Source organism: Otolemur garnettii, unplaced genomic scaffold, assembly GCF_000181295.1.
Source record: "Otolemur garnettii isolate 467f Iridium unplaced genomic scaffold, OtoGar3 scaffold00061, whole genome shotgun sequence".
Taxonomy (NCBI): domain Eukaryota; kingdom Metazoa; phylum Chordata; class Mammalia; order Primates; family Galagidae; genus Otolemur; species Otolemur garnettii.
The window spans coordinates 282,352-288,878 of record NW_003852456.1 but is presented as its reverse complement, the minus strand read 5'-3'; the positions used below and the strand labels follow the sequence as shown (position 1 = coordinate 288,878).

General features: G+C 43.8%; 1 pseudogene; it reads right to left on the bottom strand.

Annotated features, from left to right (window-relative positions):
• Nucleotides 1-789: 789 nt before the first annotated feature.
• Nucleotides 790-1,542, bottom strand: LOC100947891 (annotated as a pseudogene).
• Between the last annotated feature and the right edge of the window lie 4,985 nt (nucleotides 1,543-6,527).

The following is a 6,527-nucleotide window of genomic DNA, read 5'->3' as shown; positions in this document are numbered from 1 at the left end:
TGCCCATCATGACACTGGGCTAATTTTTCTACTTTTAGTAGAGACAGAGTCTCACTCTAACTCAGGCTAGTCTCTAACTCCCGAGCTCAAGAGATCCTCTTATGTCAGCCTCCCAGAGTTCAGGGATCACAGGTGTGAGCCACCACATCCAAACATTTGGTGTTTGTTATCCAACACAGACTTTAGAAGATATATTTAACGTGACTCGTTTACATGCTATTTCCTCAAATACATTCATGCACTACAATAAGTTCACAGTAAATGTTGTCAAAATTGAAAGGTTAGTCTCCCACATGGAGAGAACTCACCCAAATAACCAGAAAAACATACTAGTTACCACCCAGCTGTCACTCCTGGGTGTTAAGATCTATGAATTAATCAGTGGTTTTCATGAGATTGCTGGTTGCTTTACTGGACTGATTACATAAGAGCCACATCTATCTGAATCTCGGGAAAATATGTATATTATTTAATTATTTATTTATTTGTCAAGTACAGGGAACTTTACTGATGTCACATGACAAAGTGGGGCTTCTGTTCTTCAGGGGTCAGGTGTGGAAACTGTATCCAGGGGAGATCCTCAGTGAGTTTGGGGACTGAGTAGGCAGGGGCACCCCAGGACCTTTCTTTTCATCTTATGCTTTGGCTGGGGCTGGTGGTCCAGGGGCTCTTACTCTTTTGAGGCCATGTGGGCCATAAGGTTCAGCACCCTGTTGCTGTAGCCAAATTCATTGTCATACCAGACAATGAGTTTGATAGTGGTCATTGAGGAAAATGCCAGCCCCAGCATCAAAGGTGGAAGAATGGGAACAATTCACTGTTGAAGTTGGAGGAGATGACCTGGTGCTCAGTGTAGCCTACGATGCCCTTGAGGGGGCCTTCTGATGCCTTCTTCACCACCTTTTTGATATCATCATATTTGGCATCCTTCTCCACTTGGCAGGTGAGGTCCACGATGGACATGTTGGCAGTGGGGCCATGGAAGGCCATGCTGGTGAGCTTTCCATTCAGCTCAGGGATGACCTTGCCCACAGCCTTGGCTGCACCAGTTGATGCAGAGATGATATCCCAGAGAGGCCCATGGCCATCACACCACATCTTCCCAGAGGGGCTATCCACAGTCTTCTGGGTGGCAGTGACAATATGGACTATGGTCACAAGTCCCTCCACAATGCTGAAATTGTCATGGATAAACTTGGCCAAGAGGGATAAGCAGTTGGTGGTGCAGGAGGCCTTGCCAACAATGGTGAGGCTGTTTTCGTACTTCTCTTGGTTCACACCCATCCCAAACATGGTGGCATCAGCAGAAGGGGCAGAAGTGATGACCCATTTGGCACCCCCCTGTAGGTGATCCCCAGCATTCTCCATGGTGGCGAAGACACCAGTGGACTCCATAATGTAGTCAGTAACTGCCTTGCCCCATTTGATTTTGGTGGGATCTTGCTGCTGGAAGATGGTTATGAGATTTCCATTGACAACAAGCTTCCTGTTCTCAGCCTTGACTATGCCATAGGTGGAATTATAACAGAACATGTAGACCATGTAGCTGAAGTCAACGAAGGGGTCATTGATGGCAACAATATCCACTTTGCCAGAGTTAAAAGCAGCCCTGATGACCAGGCACTCAATATGGCCAAAGTCATTTATTTCAGCCTTCAGTTTCACCTTGGTGCCTGGAGGATGCTGCTGGTGCTGTATAAGAAGATGGGGCTGTCTGTTGAACAGGAGGACCAGACAGCCTGTATATATATTTTAAATTGACAGGTAGAGGCTGGGTGTAGTGGCCCATGGCTTTAATCCCAGCACTCTGGGAGGCAAGGCAGGTGAATTGCTTGAGATCAGGAGTTCGAGACCTGCCTCAGCCAGAATGAGACCCCATCTCTACTAAAAATAGAAAAACTAGCTGAGTATGATGGTGGGTGCTTGTAATCCCAGCAAATTGGGGATCTGAGGCAGGAGGATTGCTTGAGCCCAGGAATTTAAGGTTACTGTGAGCTATGATGCCATAGCACTCTATCAAGAGCAACAAGATGAGATTCTGTCAAAAAATGAATGAATGAATAAATAAATAAATAAACTGACAGGTAGAAAGGAAAGATAGCCCAGTGTTGGTGCCAAGCAATCTCCATCCAGACCTCTTTCACCTGCACAGATAGTTGGGGGGTGCAGAAGTTCTCCTGGGGTGTTGAGGTGAGGCTACTGGACCCACCAGGGGTTGCATCAAAGAGAGTTGATGTTTCTTGGATAGTCATTTTGACCATATTTATGAAGAAGGGTTTTCAGTGAGTCCTGATGGGTGGATGAGCAAATTCAGCCTGAATGCCTGGTCTTGTTCTCTCTGCAGTGGAGTGTGTTGCAGCCATCCTGGGGTTTAGACAGCACCCCCAAGCTGGTTGGGTGGCTACTGCACCTTTGTATTTCTTCTGTGTCTCTTTGTTCCCCAGGGGAGGTCCTGCTCTTTGGCACAGCATAAAATCAAAGTGGTAGGCTGGACGCATTGGCTCACACCTGTAATCCCAGCATTCGGGGAGGCCAAGGCAGGTGGATCCCTGAGCTGTTTAAGACCAGCCTCAGCAAGAGTGAGACCCTGTCTCTACTAAAATTAGAAAAACTAGCCAGGCATGGTGGTGGGCACCTGTAGTCTCAGCTACTCAGGAGGCTTAGGCAGGAGGATTGCATGAGCCCGGGAGTTTGAGTTGCTGTGAGCTATGATAATGCCACAGCACTCTACCCAAGATGATAAAAAAAAAAAAAAAAAAAAAGAGAGAGAGAGTGATTGTGGTCTGGGTTGGAGGCTTACTCTTGTTCTTTTGGAACTCGGTCTCCTGCTGCCTCAGCAATTGCCCTCCCTCTACCTCCCTCTCACCCTGCACAACCCCCTCTGTGACTGCCACTACTTAGAGGAGAGCAAAAAATCAAAGACAACAGCACTTTCAGAGGCAGAATTGGCTCAGCTCAGATCTCTTGGCATGGTGAGAATGAAATTTACATTTACAAAGTGTTCACAGCAGTGCCTGGCACAAAGCCAACTCTTAATAAATGAAAGCTATTATCTCCTTCTAAACATAGGTTAGTTCTGTTTCTCAAGTTCTTCCTGGATGAAGTTTTCACATGATCACCAATGGTTGCATTTTAGAAATTGTCACAATAAAATAAAATGTATGCCCAGCTGAACTGTGGGCTTAATGTGTACAGTATTTTTAAAACATCAGTTTTCCTTTTAATTATTTGGAAACTTTTGGAAATTATTTTTTTCTTTTCTTTACTAAAACCAGAAGGAAAAGCAATATTCATTTTTTAAACTTTTAGATTAATATTCAGGTAAAATAATTAGGTTACAATTTTTTGCATTTGTTAAGTGAGGTCCCTGTTGTAGTTGTGTCCCGCACCCCGAAGGTGTACTTTGTACCCTTACATTGTGCCCATTAGGTGGGAGCCTATGCATCCCCCTCCCCACTGCCTCCTCCCTCCAACTTGAATTGAATTGAATTGAGTTTTCCTTTGTGTGGGCATATATTAGATCTACTGGTTTGATATTAGTATTGAATACACTGAATACTTATTTTCCTTTTCCTTTATTTTTTTTGAGACAGTCTCACTCTGTCCCCCTGGAGAGAGTGCTGCAGCATCATATCTCATAGCAACCTCAACCTCTTGGACTCAAGCAATCCGCCTGCTTCAGTTTCCCCAGTAGCTGGGACTATAGGCACTCACCTCCACACCTGGCTAATTTTTCTATTTCCTGTAGTAGAGATAGGATCTCACTCTTACTCAAGCTGGTCTAGAACTCCTGAGTTCAAGTGATCCTCCCACCTTAGCCTCCCAGAGTGCTGGGATTACAGGTATAAGCCACAGCACCCAGCTTGCCTTTCTATTCTTATGATATTTTACTAAAGAGCATGTTCTCCAATTCTGTTCAGGTAAACACAACAAATGTCAAAGTAATATTCTTCATCATCAGTTGTAAGTACTATAATCAAGAGTTAGAGTCCCATTAGACTGGAAGGCTGTACATGCTTTAACTTTAGATCCTGTAGAATGTCTAGTCTAGCATTTAATGGGCACTTAATAAACAATGATATCTAAAACTTATATAGAAATTGTGCCAAGTAGGATTGTAAGTGTTTTACTGCTATGTGTATTAACTCATCAGTCTTTAAATTCATTCCTCTAAAGTTAGAAGCTTTTTTTGTTTGTTTTGTTTTGTTTTGAGACAGTGTCTCACAGAATCACCATAGGGTTGAATGTCATGGTATCATAGTTCATAGCAACCTCAAACTCTTGGGCTCAAGAGATCCTTCTGCCTCAACCTCCCCAATATCTGTGACTACAGGTACCCACCACAATGCCTGGCTACTTTTAGAGGCTGGGTCTTACTCTTGCTGAGGCTGGTCTTGAGCTCCTGAACTCAGGCAATCCATCCACCTCAGCCTCCCAGAGTGCTAGGATTACAGCCATGAGCCATTGTGTCTAGAAAGAAACATTTTTTTATTGATTTTATGACTGAGGAAGCTGACTACTAAGGCCAAGGTCATTAAGCAGGTGCAGCATATGTGGCATTCAAACCAAGATACATATTTATAAAAACCTGTACCAGTGTTTTTCAACCTTTTTTGTCTCACAGCACTCTCAAACTTGAAGTTAAACTTCCACAGCACACTTCATTGATGTTGATCAAAAGAAAAGAATGAAAAAAAGAATATACTTATTGTGCTTTGAACTTCTTTAAAAAATAACTTAACGAATTATCTTTAGAAATGTTTTAAGCCCAAGATCCTCTCACAGAACACAGGTTGAAAATCACTGATCTATATGAATCAAAGCCCCATTTTAGAGATTATAAGGTTCTGACAAAATCAGGTAAATACACAGTAAAATAATAACCAGTTACTTTGTTGTTGTTGTTGTGGAGACAGTGTCTTGCTGGGGTTAGAGTGGAGTGGAGTCATAATAGTGCCACTTAAGGCTTGGCGCCTGTGGCTCAAGTGGCTAAGGCACCAGCCACATACACCTAAGGTGGTGGGTTCGAATCCTACCCGGGCCCACCAAACAATGACGGCTGCAACCAAAAAATAGCCAGGTGTTGTGGCAGGCGCCTGTAGTCCCAGCTACTTGGGAGGCTGAGGCAGGAGACTCGCCTGAGCCCAGGAGTTGGAGGTTGCTGTGAGCTGTGATGCCACTGCACTCTACCCAGGGCGATAGCCTGAGGCTCTGTCTCAAAAAAAAAAAATAGTGCCGCTTAAAGTCACCAGCTGCCCTGGCCCATAACGGGAGAGTCAGCCTGTCCTTTGAAGCTTTGAGGCTGGGCACTGACTTCTCCTCTCTAGCTATGAAAGCCCTAGATGGCTCTTCTTCCCATACATACATATATATGGCTGTTTCATCTACGTTAGAAATCCACTGTTCAGTGCAGCTGCCTTGATCAGCGATCTTAGCTGGATCTTCTGGATAGCTTTCTGTGGCTTCCATCTCAGTGCTTGATGCTTCATCCTGGACTTTCATATTAAGGAGATGACTTCTTTTTTGAACCTTAATAACCAACCTCTGCCAGCTTCAAACATTTCTTCTGGATCTTCCTCATGTCTCTCAGATTTCACAAAGTTGAAGGAAGTTGTTGGGACTTCATTCTGGATTAGGCTTTGGTTTAAGGGAATATTGCAGCTGGTTTAATCTTTTCTCTTGTTCCACTCAAACCTTCTTGGTGTCAGCACTGAGGCTGTTTGGCTTTCTTATCATTAGAGTGTTCCCTGGAGTGGTGCTTTTAGTTTCCTTCAAGAACTTGTCTTTTACTTTCACAACCTGATTAACTGCTTGGCCCAAGAGGTGAGTGTTTGTCCTATCTCAGCTTTATGCATACCTTCCTTACTAAGGCTTTTCATTGAAAGTGAGAGATGTTGCTGGGTGTGGTGGCTCATACCTATAATGCCAGTACTCTTGGGGCCAAGGCAGGTGGATTAGTTGAGCTCAGGAGTTTGAGACTAACCTGAGGATGGGCAAGACCCCATTTCTACTAAAATAGAAAAACTAGCTTGGCATGGTGGGCAAGTGCCTGTAATCCCATCTACTTGGGAGGCTGAGATAAGAGGATTGCCCAAACCCAGGAGTTTGAGGTTGCTGTGAGTTATGATGATGCCATGGCACTCTACCCAGGATGCCTGAGACTCTGTCTCAAAAAATAAAAAAGATAAAATGAAAGATGTGAAACTCTTCTTTTCACTTGAACACATAGAGGCCATTGTAGAGTTATGAACTGGAATAATTTTAATATTGTCTCAGACAATAGAAAGATCAAAGTCCAGGGAGAGAGATGGGGGACTGGCCAGTTGGTGGAGCAGTTAGAACACACAGCATTGATTGATTGAGTTCCCCATCTTACATGGGCATGGTTCATGGTGCCCCAAACAATTGCAATAATAACATCAAAGATCACTGATCATAGGTCACCACAACAGATATAATAATTATGAAAACATTTGAAATATTGTGAGAATTACCAAAATGCGACATAGAAACATGAGGTGAGCATG